We start from the raw sequence: 15,845 nt of genomic DNA, 5'->3' as shown, positions 1-15,845 counted from the left end.
GTGGAGGTGGTGTATAAATACCTCGGTGTTCACCTGGACAACAGACTAGAGTGGAGATGCAACTGTGAAGCAAGAAGGGACAGGGCAGACTGTACTTCTTGAGGAAGCTTAGGTCCTTTGGTGTTTGCAACTAGATGCTGCATATCTTCTATAAGTCTGTTGTGGAAAGTGTGATCTCTTGTGCCATCATTTGCTGGGGAAGCAGCATCAGAGCCAGGGACTTAAAAAAGCTCAACAAGCTGATAAAGAAGGCTGGTTCTGTTCTGGGGACTCCTCTAGAACCTCTGGAGATCATTGTGGAAAGACGGATTCTTCATAAAATGAAGAACATTATGGAGAACCATGAGCATCCTCTTCATGAGACTGTCCTACAACAACAGAGTGTCTTCAGTCAGAGGCTTCTCCAGATCTGCTGTAAGACGGAGCGCTACGGGAGATCCTTCCTGCCCACAGCCATCAGCATCTACAATGGCTCTTTGAAGAAATCTTCACAATGAGCTACAATCCCTTTGGGATTAATAAAGTATTTTTGAATTGAATTGAATTGAATTGAATTGAATTGAAGAAGCTCAATGGATTTTTTCCACAAATGGAGCATTACTGCTAACGCTATATTGCCCCACTTGATATATATAAAAACTTTATTAGAAATTGCTTTGGGATTATTTCAAATGTTACGGACACATAGACAGAAATAAATAGGAACAAAATAGTAAATAAAGAATGGAGGAAAGAAGGATGAAGAGAATACAAGATAACACCCTGCTTACTTTTACGCCTGTAGAAAAATTCATATTAACAGCTTTTTCACCAAAAAGTCCATGGTACTTATGAATGCAAGATGTATTTAGTGGCAAATGTGGCTCAATATAGAACATTTGTGTATCTGTTAACACCTGAATCTAAACACCTGTGGGTCTTAGTGTGAGCGCGCTTGTGTATACAAGGTTTCTGCATAAAAATATGCAGTAGCGAGTGTGAGGAGCCACATACCTGCCCCACTGGACCTGGGATAGATACGGAGGAGACTCCGCCATACGCATTCAAAGGCCCCCCAGAGCACAGGAACCCCAGGAGAACCAACAATGGACATTGTACACTCACTCACACTCCCCATACATACTCTATACTCGCAGGTCCAGGTGCCAATACTCCAAAGGGACAACCAGCTCCCCGACCCAGGAGGTCGTCCCTTCTCTCCGGGGGTGGAGAAAGGCAGACTGCAGCTAAACCTGAGTTGGGCTAGCCTGGGCTGGTGCCTGAACCTGAGCCCAAACACGATGAATCCCCTCCCCACAGCACAGGAGCACACCCCCACAGGTGAGCTCCATCCCTGAAAAGCCGACGAAGCCACAACCACACTGCGTAAGCTCCACACACAGCCCCGCTCCAAGAACCCCCGCTGCATCCTGCCCCCACCACAAAGCGTGCTGTGATGGCGAGGCAAGGGCACCGCGGAACGCTACCCCAGCCCCTTTCCACAGGCACAACAGGGCAGACACTACCATGCACGGTGCCCACAACAGAACCCCTGACCCCACACCAAGATGGAAGAAACTCACCAGGCATTCCCCAACACGCCCCCTGCAACCACACAAAAGCCAGCCCCAGCACCAGACAACCCCATTTGTTTGTGTGACAGGTTGGGTCTTGGACTGCTCCCTCTCCTGGATCAGCCTAGGCCCCCCCATCTTATGGGAGGCCTATTTCCTCCCCGCCACACTACCTGCCAGTGGTTGGAGTCTCTGCCCGCTGGTGTACTTGGGGTTCTCAGTGTCCACGGGTTGGTGCTTTGGTGTGTGCTGGCTCACTCCTGGTGGCTGCTTGCCGGGGTCTGGCCCCCTGGGCTCTATCGGGCCTCTGCTTGGGGGGTGGTGTGTCCCGGGGTCTTGGGTCTCTGGGTCCATGGCTGAATCTGCTCGGGCGTGGACGGCTGCCGGCGGGGCCTGTGGGCTCGTCGTTGCGGCTCCCTGGGGCTTCTGCATTGTCGCTGCTGGGTGGCTCCCCTGGGACTCTCCACTGCTCTTCTCTGGGGGGGTTGTGGTAGTCCCGGCGGTGGTTCTCCTGGGGTTCCTGTGCTTTGGGGGGCCTTTGGATGTCTGTGGCTCGGATCTCCTCAGTGTCCGCCCAGGGACCACGGGGCAGGTCAGTGGGTCCTCAAACTCCCTATTGCATATTTTTGTGGAGAAACCTTGTATACAAAGCGCATCCACACTCATACTCACAGGTGTTAAGCTTCAGGTGTTGACAGATACACAGATGTTTTATATTGGGCTGCACCTCTCACTAAGTACATTTTACATTCATAAATACCGTGTGCTATTTTATAAAAAAAAAAACACAGCTGCAGGTGTATAAGCAAGCAGGGTGTAATGTTTTATTCTGTTCATCTTTTCTCTCCTCCACTCTTTCCTTATTTTCTCCCCTTTTTCCCTTTTGCCCCGTCTCTCTCTTTTTCAAGCTTCTGTTTTCCTTTTCATTTCAGTCTTTGTGTCCGTAACAATTTAAATATTCCCAAAGAAGTTTATAATAAAGTTTCTTTTATAAATATCAAGCAGAGCTTTAAAGCATTAGCTGTAATGTTCCGCTTGTGAAAGTAAATCTGTTGGGCAATTCTGAGTGATACTCTGCTGGACAGGACACGGTAAAAAAAAGAAAAAAAAAAAAAGACAAGCAATCCCCACCTCAGTATAAGGCCGCAAAGTCCAATGCAACCGCTGAGCTCAGCGACGCCTGCCCTGCAGCACCCACACTCGGAGGCCAAAGCCGTCGCGCACAGGTCCGCCACCCCAATACCAGAGCACGCCATACAATGTAGGACAGAATGCAGCAAAGAGCACCCAAAGCAAAAGCAGTGCACAAAGCCCACACTGTGCAAATGCACCCCCACCAGCCCTCCAAAAATAAAGCCCCTCCGTGAAAGTGCACACGCATGAAAAGAAGACTCACAGCATCCAGGTCCAAGAACATGCCCACCACACATATCCCTGCCAGAAGTAGCCCTGCGAGAAAACCCACAATGAAGCCCACAAAGGTCAGAGAGCCAACAGAGCCCAAACGAAAACCCACAGAGAAGCCAACACCAGTCCACCCCTGCCAGCCTGCCTGCCCAAACCATGCAGACCCCTCCGAACCCCCTCCCCCAGACAGAACTGGGACAGATGTCAGGAACCGGAACCCAGACAAGGAACCAGAACCTGAACAGGAACCACACAGGCCCAAATGATGCCTATCCCCACCCAACACCAACCACCAACCTCCACCCCAGAAGAAAACTTACACCCACCCCAAGCATTCAAACAACTCCCAGAACACATAAGACATTAGACACCCAGGTGGACTCAGCCCCACCCCCCACAGGCCCTTCGCCCGTCCAGCAGAATGCACTCTTTGAAGGAGAGAGCACCTGCAATAAGATGGTACCAAATTTCAGATCTCTACGACTTAAGGTGTGGTCTATCTTAAGTCTGGGGCCAAACCTTTTAGCCACGCCCATGGTTGGCGACAATAAAGGACAAAAATTTCATGCATGGGACAATTTTTGGGTAAAACTGTGTGCATCTAGGGGTATGGCAAAGCCCCCAAAAAGCCCCAAAAGTTCCATTTACCTGTCCACCTTGAGCCTCAGCCACCTCAGAATGAATGATTCTTCTCTTAGTGCTGGTAAACCGAGTAAGATCTGATCCAATACTTGCCTGTTGTCAACATACCGCACTTTAAACAATCTCTGCTCCTCCCATCCTCGGATTGTTCTCTGGACAACTTTTGTCTTCTTAGGGACATTTTCAGTACCATTTGTACAATAAACCACAATATATTTTACTCAATGATTCTCAGTGTTTTTCAATCATTACAATCACAAGAAGAACAGGCAAGCTCAAAGGAGCTAGCCAAGATTTAATTTTGAAATATTTGAACTAGCCTTCAGTGTTATTGTGCAACAATAGTATGAGCTGCCCCATGAATATTTGGTGAAACTATAAACCATTAGGATCCTCTAAAGGAGCTGAATCTGTCACTGAGCATAGGTATTTCTGGGTTTTCCTACTGAACTTGTTACCCCCCTGACCCACGCCTGGTTCCCACTGAATTATGGTCAGATAATTCATTAGATTAGTCATTAGATATCTCCTAAAGCATACAGTCTGATATTTGAAATATTAATAGTAACTAGTATTAATGGTACTTCGTTTACTTCTGATGTCCTCTTACTACATTTTGTGTGACCAAAGATTGTGCTTCAAGCCTAGTATCACATGTGTTTCCTTTAATTCATTTTCCTCTTGCACATTAAAGTGAAAATAGTAATTCCATGCAGGCCACTATGATCTGCCTAATGTGCTGCTCTACATCTGACTTTAAAGCTCGTCCATAAATCCAGCAGCAAGTGAGGGAAAGCAGTGGGACTTGACCAGAAGGAGAAGGAAGGCACCTCTTCTTTACTCGAAGGTTAAACTGTGATGAGAGACTTAACCTAAATACAATAACCAAGGCAGTCTCAGTGATCTGAACACAAGGATGCAGAGGGTTAAAGCAGTAATTACTTCTGCCTTTCATTAGAGATTGATAGTCTGGAACCCTGAGGTTACTTTAACACTAAATTTAAATTACACAATAGTAGTGTATTTTCTGTAATGCTGTAATGCAGTGCTCCTTTGTCTTCTCTATGCTACTTGTATCCATAAAAGTGGTGGAGAATTACTCACGTTTAATTACATTTATTCACGTAGCTAATTTCCCTATAGAACCAGTGAAAATACTTCTTTGGAAACTGTATAACATTAAAATGGTAACACAGAACATATATTGTGTGTAATAACTAATCAATGAAGGAAATGAATTAAATCAAAAACATATGTATTCATTGCATTATGTATTTCAGAAATTGTAAAAGTAAATAAATAAATAATTCAATTCAATTCACTTTATTTATATAGCGCCAATTCACAACACTGTCTAAGGAAACCCAGCAGATTGCATCGAGTCAGAGATTTGCAGCATTCACTCCTCCTGGATGAGCATGTAGCGACAGTGGACAGTCCCTGGCATTAACTTTGCAGCAATCCCTCATACTGAGCATGCATGTAGCGACAGCAGAGAGGAAAAACTCCCTTTTAACAGGAACAAACCTCCAGCAGAACCAGGCTCAGTGTGGACAGCCATCTGCCACGACCGACTGGGGTTTGAGAGAACAGAGCAGAGACACAAAGAGAACAAAGAAGCACTGATTCAGGAGTCCTTTCTATGGGAAGGAAAAGTAAATGTTAGTGGATGTAGCTCCTTTAGTCATTTCACCTAGAAAGAATGAAGAGATAAACTCTGTGCCAGTTTTCAAGGTTAGTCTGAAGGAGAGCACATAGAGTTAGTCACAGTAGAAGCTCAGTCAATTGCCATATCTAGGAGAGAGAAAGGGTTAAACACTGAAAGACAGGGCCATGTGGGTCATCGGTAGAGGGTGAGCATTAAGTTGTTGCCAGCAGAAGCTTGGACGATGCCCCTCTCCAGAAAGGTGTCACAAGTAGACACAGAGTCAGGCCAGTTGTAGCTTCTAGGATGAGAAAAGAGGGAGAACATAAAGTTAAAAACTGAAATAACAGCAAATAATGCAGAATTAGAGAGTGGTGTGAGAATGTAGAGAAGAGGGTGAAAGTGGTCATTATGTCTTCCAGCAGCCTAAGCCTATAGCAGCATAACTACAGAGAGAGCTCAGGATAACCTAAGCCACTCTAACTATAATCTTTATCAAACAGGAAAGTTTTATGCCTAGCCTTAAAAGTAGACAGTTTGTCCATCTATAGACCACTGATGGCCATTGTTATACTAAAAACCACAACGATTGGGATATCTCTCTCTGTCAGATTGACCATAACCATTGGAAAAGAGACGGGGTCATATAGGTAGCAGAAATGGAGGGTGTGTTTGCACCTCAACCATAACTGAGCCGCTTTAGGCTAAACCTGACTCCCCCTTACTCCATCCAACAGGGAGGGAAGAAGATGGAGGTAAAAAATAAGGAAGATAGCTCAGGATAACCTAAGCCACTCTAACTATAAGCTTTATCAAAAAGGAAAGTTTTAAGCCTAGCCTTAAAAGTAGACAGGGTGTCTGCGTCACGGAGTAAAACTGGGAGCTGGTTCCACAGGAGAGGAGCCTGAGAACTAAAATATCTGCCTCCCATTCTACTTCTAGAGACTCTAGGAACCACCAGTAAACCTGCAGTCAGAGAACGAAGTGCTCTGTTAGGAATGTATGGAACAATCAGATCTCTGATGTATGATGGAGCTAGATCATTAAAGGCTATGTGAGGAGGATAATTTTTAATTTTATTCTGGATTTAACAGGGAGCCAATGAAGGGAAGCTAAAGTAGGAGAAATATGATCTCTCTTTTTAATTTTCATCAGAACTCTTGCTGCAGCATTTTGAATCAGCTGAATGCTTTGAACAGCATTTTGTGGACATCCTGATAGTAATGAATTACAATAGTCCAGCCTTGAAGTAACAAATGCATGGACTAGTTTTTCAGCGTCACTCCTGGACAGGATATTTCTAATTTTGACAATGTTCCGGAGATGAAAGAAGGAAACCCTATAAACCTGTTTAATATGGGATTTAAATAACATGTCGTGGTTAAAAATAGCACCAAGGTTTTTTACTTTATTATTGGAGGTCAATTTAATGCCATCCAGGTTAAGTGATTGACTAAGCAGTTTCTTTTTTAAAGACTCGGGTCCAAAGACGACAACTTCTTTCTTGTCTGAATTTAGAAGCAGAAAATTTAAAGTCATCCAAGTTTTTATGTCTTCAAGACATGCTTATAGTCTGTCTAACTGGTTGGGCTCATCAGGATTCATGGATAAGTAAAGCTGAGTATCATCAGCGTAATAGTGAAAATTTATTCTATGCTGCCGGATAATTTTACCTATTGGAAGCATATACAGGTCTTTCTCAAAATATTAGCATATTGTGATAAAGTTCATTATTTTCCATAATGTCATGATGAAAATTTAACATTCATATATTTTAGATTCATTGCACACTAACTGAAATATTTCAGGTCTTTTATTGTCTTAATACGGATGATTTTGGCATACAGCTCATGAAAACCCAAAATTCCTATCTCACAAAATTAGCATATTTCATCCGACCAATAAAAGAAAAGTGTTTTTAATACAAAAAACTTCAACCTTCAAATAATCATGTACAGTTATGCACTCAATACTTGGTCGGGAATCCTTTGGCAGAAATGACTGCTTCAATGCGGCGTGGCATGGAGGCAATCAGCCTGTGGCACTGCTGAGGTCTTATGGAGGCCCAGGATGCTTCGATAGCGTCCTTTAGCTCATCCAGAGTGTTGGGTCTTGAGTCTCTCAACATTCTCTTCACAATATCCCACAGATTCTCTATGGGGTTCAGGTCAGGAGAGTTGGCAGGCCAATTGAGCACATACCATGGTCAGTAAACCATTTACCAGTGGTTTTGGCACTGTGAGCAGGTGCCAGGTCGTGCTGAAAAATGAAATCTTCATCTCCATAAAGCTTTTCAGCAGATGGAAGCATGAAGTGCTCCAAAATCTCCTGATAGCTAGCTGCATTGACCCTGCCCTTGATAAAACACAGTGGACCAACACCAGCAGCTGACACGGCACCCCAGACCATCACTGACTGTGGGTACTTGACACTGGACTTCTGGCATTTTGGCATTTCCTTCTCCCCAGTCTTCCTCCAGACTCTGGCACCTTGATTTCTGAATGACATGCAGAATTTGCTTTCATCTGAAAAAAGTACTTTGGACCACTGAGCAACAGTCCAGTGCTGCTTCTCTGTAGCCCAGGTCTGGGGAATGCGGCACCTGTAGCCCATTTCCTGCACACGTCTGTGCACGGTGGCTCTGGATGTTTCTACTCCACACTCAGTCCACTGCTTCCGCAGGTCCCCCAAGGTCTGGAATTGGCCCTTCTCCACAATCTTCCTCAGGGTCCGGTCACCTCTTCTCGTTGTGCAGCGTTTTCTGCCACACTTTTTCCTTCCCACAGACTTCCCACTGAGGTGCCTTGATACAGCACTCTGTGAACAGCCTATTTGTACAGAAATTTCTTTCTGTGTCTTACCCTCTTGCTTGAGGGTGTCAATAGTGGCCTTCTGGACAGCAGTCAGGTCGGCAGTCTTACCCATGATTGGGGTTTTGAGTGATGAACCAGGCTGGGAGTTTTAAAGGCCCCAGGAATATTTTGCAGGTGTTTAGAGTTAACTCGTTGATTCAGATGATTAGTTTCATAGCTCGTTTAGAGACCCTTTTAATGATATGCTAATTTTGTGAGATAGGAATTTTGGGTTTTCATGAGCTGTATGCCAAAATCATCCGTATTAAGACAATAAAAGACCTGAAATATTTCAGTTAGTGTGCAATGAATCTAAAATATATGCATGTTAAATTTTCATCATGACATGGAAAATAATTAACTTTATCACAATATGTTAATATTTTGAGAAGGACCAGTATATAGTAAAGAGAATTGACACTGAACCCTGTGGTACTCCACAATTAACCCTGGAGTTTAAAGATGATTTATCATTTACATGAGCAAACTGGAATCTGTCAGACAAATAAGATTTAAACCAGCCTAGTGCTGTTCCCCAGATCCCTACAGCATATTCCAGCATTTCTAAGCGAATATTGTGATCGACTGTATCAAATGCAGCACTGAGATCTAGCAGGATAAATACAGACACAAGTCCATTATCTGAGGCTAGGAGAATATCATTACTGACTTTCAGCAGAGCTGTTTCAGTGCTATGATGAGCTCTGAAGCCTGACTGAAACTCTTCAAACAGGTCATTGCTGTGTAAATGCTCACACATTTGATTAGCAACTATTTTCTCAAGAATTTTAGATAAGAAAGGAAGATTGGATATACAGTACAGACCAAACGTTTGGACACACCTTCTGATTCAAAGAGTTTTCTTTATTTAAAGAACCAAAAGGTAAAATTGTATTATTAAAAGGAGAATTACATGGTGAAATATTTATGCACCTAATGTTCACCATGAGAACCTTTTTGCGTCCCTTCTCGGCAAAAAGAGATAGAAAAAAGGGTTAAAAGCGACAAGACTTCCATAGATCAAAGTCAGATGACATTTAGAAAGAGCTGAAGGAGGCAAGAATAGGGTTAACTAACTTAAGAACAAGGACGGTGGAATCATATATATATATATATATATATATATATATATATATATATACAGTACAGACCAAAATTTTGGACACATCTTCTCATTCAAAGAGTTTTCTTTATTTTCATGACTATGAATATTGTAGCTTCACACTGAAGTCATCAAAACTATGAATTAACGCATGTGGAATTGTATACTGAACAAAAAAGTGTGAAACAACTGAAAATATGTCTTATATTCTAGGTTCTCCAAAGTAGCCACCTTTTGCTTTGATTACTGCTCCACACACCCTTGGCATTCTGTTGATGAGCTTCAAGAGGTAGTCACCTGAAATGGTTTTCCAACAGTCTTGAAGGAGTTCCCAGAGATGCTTAGCACTTGTTGGCCCTTTTGCCTTCACTCTGCGGTCCAGCTCACCCCAAACCATCTCGATTGGGTTCAGGTTCGGTGACTGTGGGGGCCAGGTCATCTGGCGCAGCACCCCATCACTCTCCTTCTTGGTCAAATAGCCCTTACACAGCCTGGAGGTGTGTTTGCGGTCATTGTTCTGTTGAAAAATAAATGGTCCAACTAAACGCAAACCGGATGGAATAGCATGCCGCTGCAAGATGCTGTGGTAGCCATGCTGGTTCAGCATGCCTTCAATTTTGAATAAATCCCCAACAGTGTCACCAGCAAAGCACCCCCACACCATCACACCTCCTCCTCCATGCTTCATGGTGGGAACCAGGCGTGTAGAGTCCATCCGTTCACCTCTTCTGCGTCGCACAAAGACACGGTGGTTGGAACCAAAGATCTCAAACTTGGACTCATCAGACCAAAGCACAGATTTCCACTGGTCTAATGTCCATTCCTTGTGTTCTTTAGCCCAAACAAGTCTCTTCTGCTTGTTGCCTGTCCTCTGCAGTGGTTTCCTAGCAGCTTTTCTACCATGAAGGCCTGATTCACACAGTCTCCTCTTAACAGTTGTTCTAGAGATGTGTCTGCTGCTAGAACTCTGTGTGGCATTGACCTGTTCTCTAATCTGAGCTGCTGTGAACCTGCGATTTCTGAGGCTGGTTACTTGGATGAACTTATCGTCCGCAGCAGAGGTGACTCTTGGTCCTCCTTTCCTGGGGCGGTCCTTATGTGAGCCAGTTTCTTTGTAGTGCTTGATGGTTTTTGCGACTGCATTTGGGGACACTTTCAAAGTTTTCCCAATTGTTTGGACTGACTGACCTTCATTTCTTAAAGTAATGATGGCCACTTGTGTTTCTTTACTTAGCTGCTTTTTTCTTGCCATAATACAAATTCTAACAGTCTATTCAGTAGGACTATCAGCTGTGTACTGTATCCACCTCCTGCACAACACAACTGATGGTCCCAACCCCATTTATAAGGCTTGAAATCCCACTTATTAAACCTGACAGGGCACACCTGTGAAGTGAAAAGCATTTCAGGTGACTACCTCTTGAAGCTCATCAACAGAATGCCAAGAGTGTGCGTAGCAGTAATCAAAGCAAAAGGTGGCTACTTTGAAGAACCTAGAATATAAGACATATTTTCAGTTGTTTCACACTTTTTTGTTCAGTATATAATTCCACATGTTAATTCCATTCATAGTTTTGATGCCTTCAGTGTGAAGCTACAATATTCATAGTCATGAAAATAAAGAGAACTCTTTGAATGAGAAGGTGTGTCCAAACTTTTGGTCTGTACTGTAGGTCTGTAATTTTTCAAGTCATCTCGATCAAGCGAAGGTTTCTTAAGTAAAGGTTTATTTACAGCTACCTTAAAAGCCAGTGGTACATATCCATTTACTAAGGATAGGTTAATCATACCTAAAATGGGGCTGGTAATCAGAGGGAACACTTCCTTAAATAATTTGGTTGGGATTGGGTCTAACATACAAGTTGAATGTTTAGATGAAGCTAATTTTTCTGATAATTCAGGAAGCTCCACAGGATCAAAGCAGTCCAAGAAGGTTCTACGGTTACTTCCAATGTTGTCTCACTTGCTGAGGATGAAGTAATCATCTTCGGAAGTATGTCAAAGATTTTTTTTTATAAAATCAATTTTATTTTGGAAGAATCCCATAAAGTCATGACTGCTGAGAGCTAAGGGAATGGATGGCTCAACTGAGCTATGACTCTGTGTAAATTTAGCAACTGTACTAAAGAGAAACCTAGGATTATTCTTGTTCTATTCTATTAATGATGAGAAATAAGCTGTTCTAGCTTGGTGAAGTGTCTTTTTATACAACAGTAAGCTATTTTTCCAGATTAAGTAGGAATTCTCTAGGTGTATAGAATGCCATTTTCTCTCCAATTTTCTAACATTGTGCTTTAAAGTACGCAGCTCTGAATTAAACCATGGAGCTAGCCCCCTATGAATAGTTACCTTCTTTTTCAAGGGGGCTGCATTGTCTAATGCACCACGCAAGGATGAAGTAACACTATGAACAAGAGAATCAATTTGTGAAGGGGAAGAAACATAATTATTGCTCTCCACTGTGCTTTTCTGTGATAATGAGGAAATCAAAAATAGAACAGATTCTAGTTTGATAATGATCTACTATAATTAAATTTTCTTTCAGGTGTGGAGTACTCAGTTAAATTAAACTCAAAGGTTATTAAAAAATGGTCAGACAGGACAAGGTTATGAGAAAATATTGTTATGTCTTTACACTCAGCACAAGGTCCAGAGAATGAAGGCAAAGATGGGTGGGTTTGTTAATGTTTTGAGCAAAGCCAATTGAGTCTAAGATAGCATTAAAGGCTATATTTAAGCTATAACTTTCAGTGTCAACATGAATGTTAAAATCCACCTTTTACATGTCTGCTGGATTGTGTTTTTTTTTTTCTTTTCTTGCCACAGAAACCTCTCCTGAAGCTGCTAGTTCCGGGGGTAATCCTAACAAAGCTGAAAATGTGCTCCCTCTTCCAGAACCAGACATAACACATTTTCCCGCTTCCAGGGAGGAGTTTATTGCTGCACAGAAACAGGACATGACCCTGGTGAACTGTTGTGGTTCTGTTCTTAACCAGGAGGAAACCCAAAAAAAGAAGGTGGTGTAAGTTGTTGAGAAGGGTCTCCTACTGCGTCGCTGGACTGGTGACAACCATAACATTAGGATGCTGTGTATCACGTGGTGGTGCCAACAGTGTACCGGATGCAGGTGCTAGCTTTAGCACATGATCATCCACTGTCGGGGCATTTGGGCATAAATAAAACCTATAACAAAGTTCTTAAACACTACTTTTGGCCAGGACTCAAGTGTGATGTTTCACGCTTTTTTCATACCTGCCATGTTTGCCAAGTTGCTGGCAAACCAAATCAGGTCATTCCTCCTGCTCCTTTGTCCCCAATTCCTGTAATGGGTGAACCATTTGGAAGGGTGATAGTTAATTGTGTAGGTCCCTTGCCAAAGTCTAAGAGTGGAAACCAGTTCATATTAACCATAATGTGTACTTCCACCAGGTTTCCTGAGGCTGTGACTTTGAGGAGGATCACCGCTCCTGTCAAAACAAAAGCACTGGTAAAGTTATTTTCAGTGTTTGGTCTTCCTAGGATTGTCCAGACTGACCAGGGCACCAACTTTAAATCTAGGGCCTTTGCTCATGCACTAAAGGAGTTAGGTGCAGAGCATGTCACGTCAAGCCCTTACCATCCTGAAAGTCAGGGTGCACTTGAAAGATTTCACCAAACTTTAAAATCCATGTTACACAAATACTGTATGGATACAGGGAGGGACTGGGATGAAGGTATCCCACTTCTGTTATTTGCAGTATGGGAGGCAGTGCAAGAATCTTTAGGTTTTAGTCCTGCTGAGCTTGTGTTTGGACATGAAGTTAGAGGGCCTTTAAATGTACTTAAAGACAAGCTGGTTGCCCCCTTCTAAAATAGTTAGGTGTATGTGGCAAAAATGAGGGAGCGTCTTCAGAAAGTTTGCTCTTTTGCTCGAGAGGCTTTAACTTCGAAACAGAGTAGAATGAAAAAGCACTATGATCAGAATGCTGTGGCTCGTGAATTTCATCCAGGTGATAAGGTTTTGGTCTTGCTACCTATCCTTGGTTCTTCTCTGGAGACAACATTTTCTGGACCATATGTGGTAGAGAAGAAGGTTAGTGAGACAAATTATGTTGTCCAGACTCCCGACCGACACCGCAAAACTAGACTCTGTCATATCAGCATGATGAAACTGTATCACTCAAGAGAAAATGATCAAGTTTCTGAAAGTCAGGTTGACTCAGTTTCACCCATAGCCTGTATGGCTTCAAATCCTACCGATGAGGAGTGGGTCATGCTAAAGGTGCTTCCCAGCTTGCAAGGCTTAATAATAGTGAGGTTTTGTCTAACCTACCCCACTATTTGTCACATTTACCAACTGACCAGGCTCAAGACGTTGAGAAACTCATGCTGGACTTGCGATGTCTATTCAGTGATGTTCCTACCCAAACAAATGTACTGCCTCATGACATGGTTCTTACCAATCCGGTACCTATTAAACTGCGAGCATACTGTGTCAATCCTACAAAAAGAGAACTTATGAAACAGGAAGTGAGGTACCTTGTTAAAAATGGACTTGCTATTCAAAGTTGTAGCCCATGGAGTTCTCCATGTTTATTGGACATGAAGGCTGATGGAACCCCAAGGTTCTGTACTGACTTTCAAAAAGTGAATGCTGTAACAGTCCTTGATGCATATCCCTTATCCCTCATCAATGACTGTATCGATGATGTGAGGCCAGCTACATATGTCACCAAACTTGACATGCTAAAGGGGTACTAGGAAGTACCATTAACGAAAAGGGCCTCTGATACTTCTGCTTTACTGACAGTTTTTTTTCAGTACACAGTAATGCCTTTTGGGTTATGTAATGCTCCAGCTGCGTTTCAAAGGCTTGTAAATAAAGTACTGGGAGGTGTGCCGAACTGCCGAGTGTACCTAGATGACATTGTTATATACTCCAGTGATTGGACTGACCATCTTGCTACCTTGCTTGAGGTTTACAAACTCCTCGCAGCCGGCTCACTGACGCTCAAAATGTGAGTTTGGTAAAGGTACCACTCTCTACCTTGGTCAACAAGTTGGTGGAGGTCAGGTGCGTCTTGTAGATGCTAAAGTCAAAGCCATCTCTGACTTTCCAGTTCCTTCTAACAGAAGGGAGCTCCGTCGATTCCTGGGGATGGCCGGGTTCTATCGTCGCTTTTGTAAGAATTTTTCTACGGTAGCGGCCCCTTTAACTGCTTCGACCAGTCCTTCTAAACCTTTTACGTGGTCTGAGGAGTGCCGGCATGCGTTTCAGAATCTGAAAGGATTGCTTTCTTGTTCTCCTGTTCTAACTATAATAACCTTATCTGTATTTAGCACTAAATCAGATAAAAGATCTGAAAACTGATCTAAAAATTTAGAGTAAGGGCCTGGTGGACAGTACAAAACAACAAACAGAAGTGGTATTAGTGCTGTGCAATTTGGATGAGGAAAACTAAGGATTAAATATTCAAAAGAGTTGTAGCTATTGATTGGTCTGGGACTAGTCAATAAATCAGACTGAAAGATGGTTGCTACTCCTCCTCCTCGCCCAGTATTTGGAGGAATGTGAAAATTTAAATAATTAGTAGGAGTTGACTCATTTAAAGTAACATAATCCTCTTGCTGCAGCCAGGTTTCTTTGAGGCAAAATAAATCAATCTGATTGTCACAAATCAGGTCACTAACTAGCAAAGTCTTTGAAGAGAGAGATCTTATGTTGAATAAGCCGCATTTAATAGTTTTTTTTTTTTTTGTCTGAGTTTGTTTATTTTTATTAGATTTTCCTGATTTCCTCCTTTTAGATTATTTTTTAATCTATTCAATTTTGGCCATGGGCGAGACACTGTCTTAATAGGGTAATGGGTGGGTAGCAGTACAGAAGCTGCAGAGAGGAGTGTTAAACTACGACCCTGCTTCCTGGTCTGAACCCTAGATTGTCAGAGGTTTGGAGAACTAATAAATTCGGCCAGATTCCTAGAAAGAAGAGCTGCTCCATCCAAAGTGGGATGGATGCTGTCTCTCCGGATCAGACCAGGTTTTCCCCAAAATGTTTGCCAATTATCAATGTAGCCCACATTGTTTTCTGGACACCACCTAGACAGCCAGCGGTTAAAACCAGCCGCCACAGAGACAGTTTCTTCCCCCAGGCTGTTTCTCTGTTGAACATTCAATAGAGTACAAAACAACAGCATACAGATGTTGCAAATGCACCTTTTTATTATATATGTGTATATTGTACATTGTAAATATGTATATTCTGTAATACAAAAACAAAACCAAAGAGCAAAGTGTACCAGAGTCAAATTCCTTGTTTGTATGTACGAACTTGGCAATAAAGCTGATTCTGATTCTGATTCTGATTAAATTGAGTGTAAAAACGAAAAAAAAAAATTTATTCCCAGAAATTCATAAACATTTTCAACAAATATGAAACTTCTATGAAACACTCAGACAATCTTAAAATATGTGCATACTGTATTTTTGAAGAATGTGATTTGTTGCCTAACAGATATCAGTGTCTATGTGTTTTCAACTGTTTTTTTTTTACCACTGAATGTCTTTCCAGGGTCTTTGCAGCTAAAGTAAAGTGCTGAAATCTTAGGTTCTTAATTTGCTGGATGTAAAAACACAGTTTTGCTCTGAATGCCTTTATAACACTT

The sequence above is a fragment of the Girardinichthys multiradiatus genome, chromosome 2 (genome assembly GCF_021462225.1).
Source record: "Girardinichthys multiradiatus isolate DD_20200921_A chromosome 2, DD_fGirMul_XY1, whole genome shotgun sequence".
NCBI lineage: Eukaryota > Metazoa > Chordata > Actinopteri > Cyprinodontiformes > Goodeidae > Girardinichthys > Girardinichthys multiradiatus.
This window is presented reverse-complemented; position numbering follows the sequence as displayed.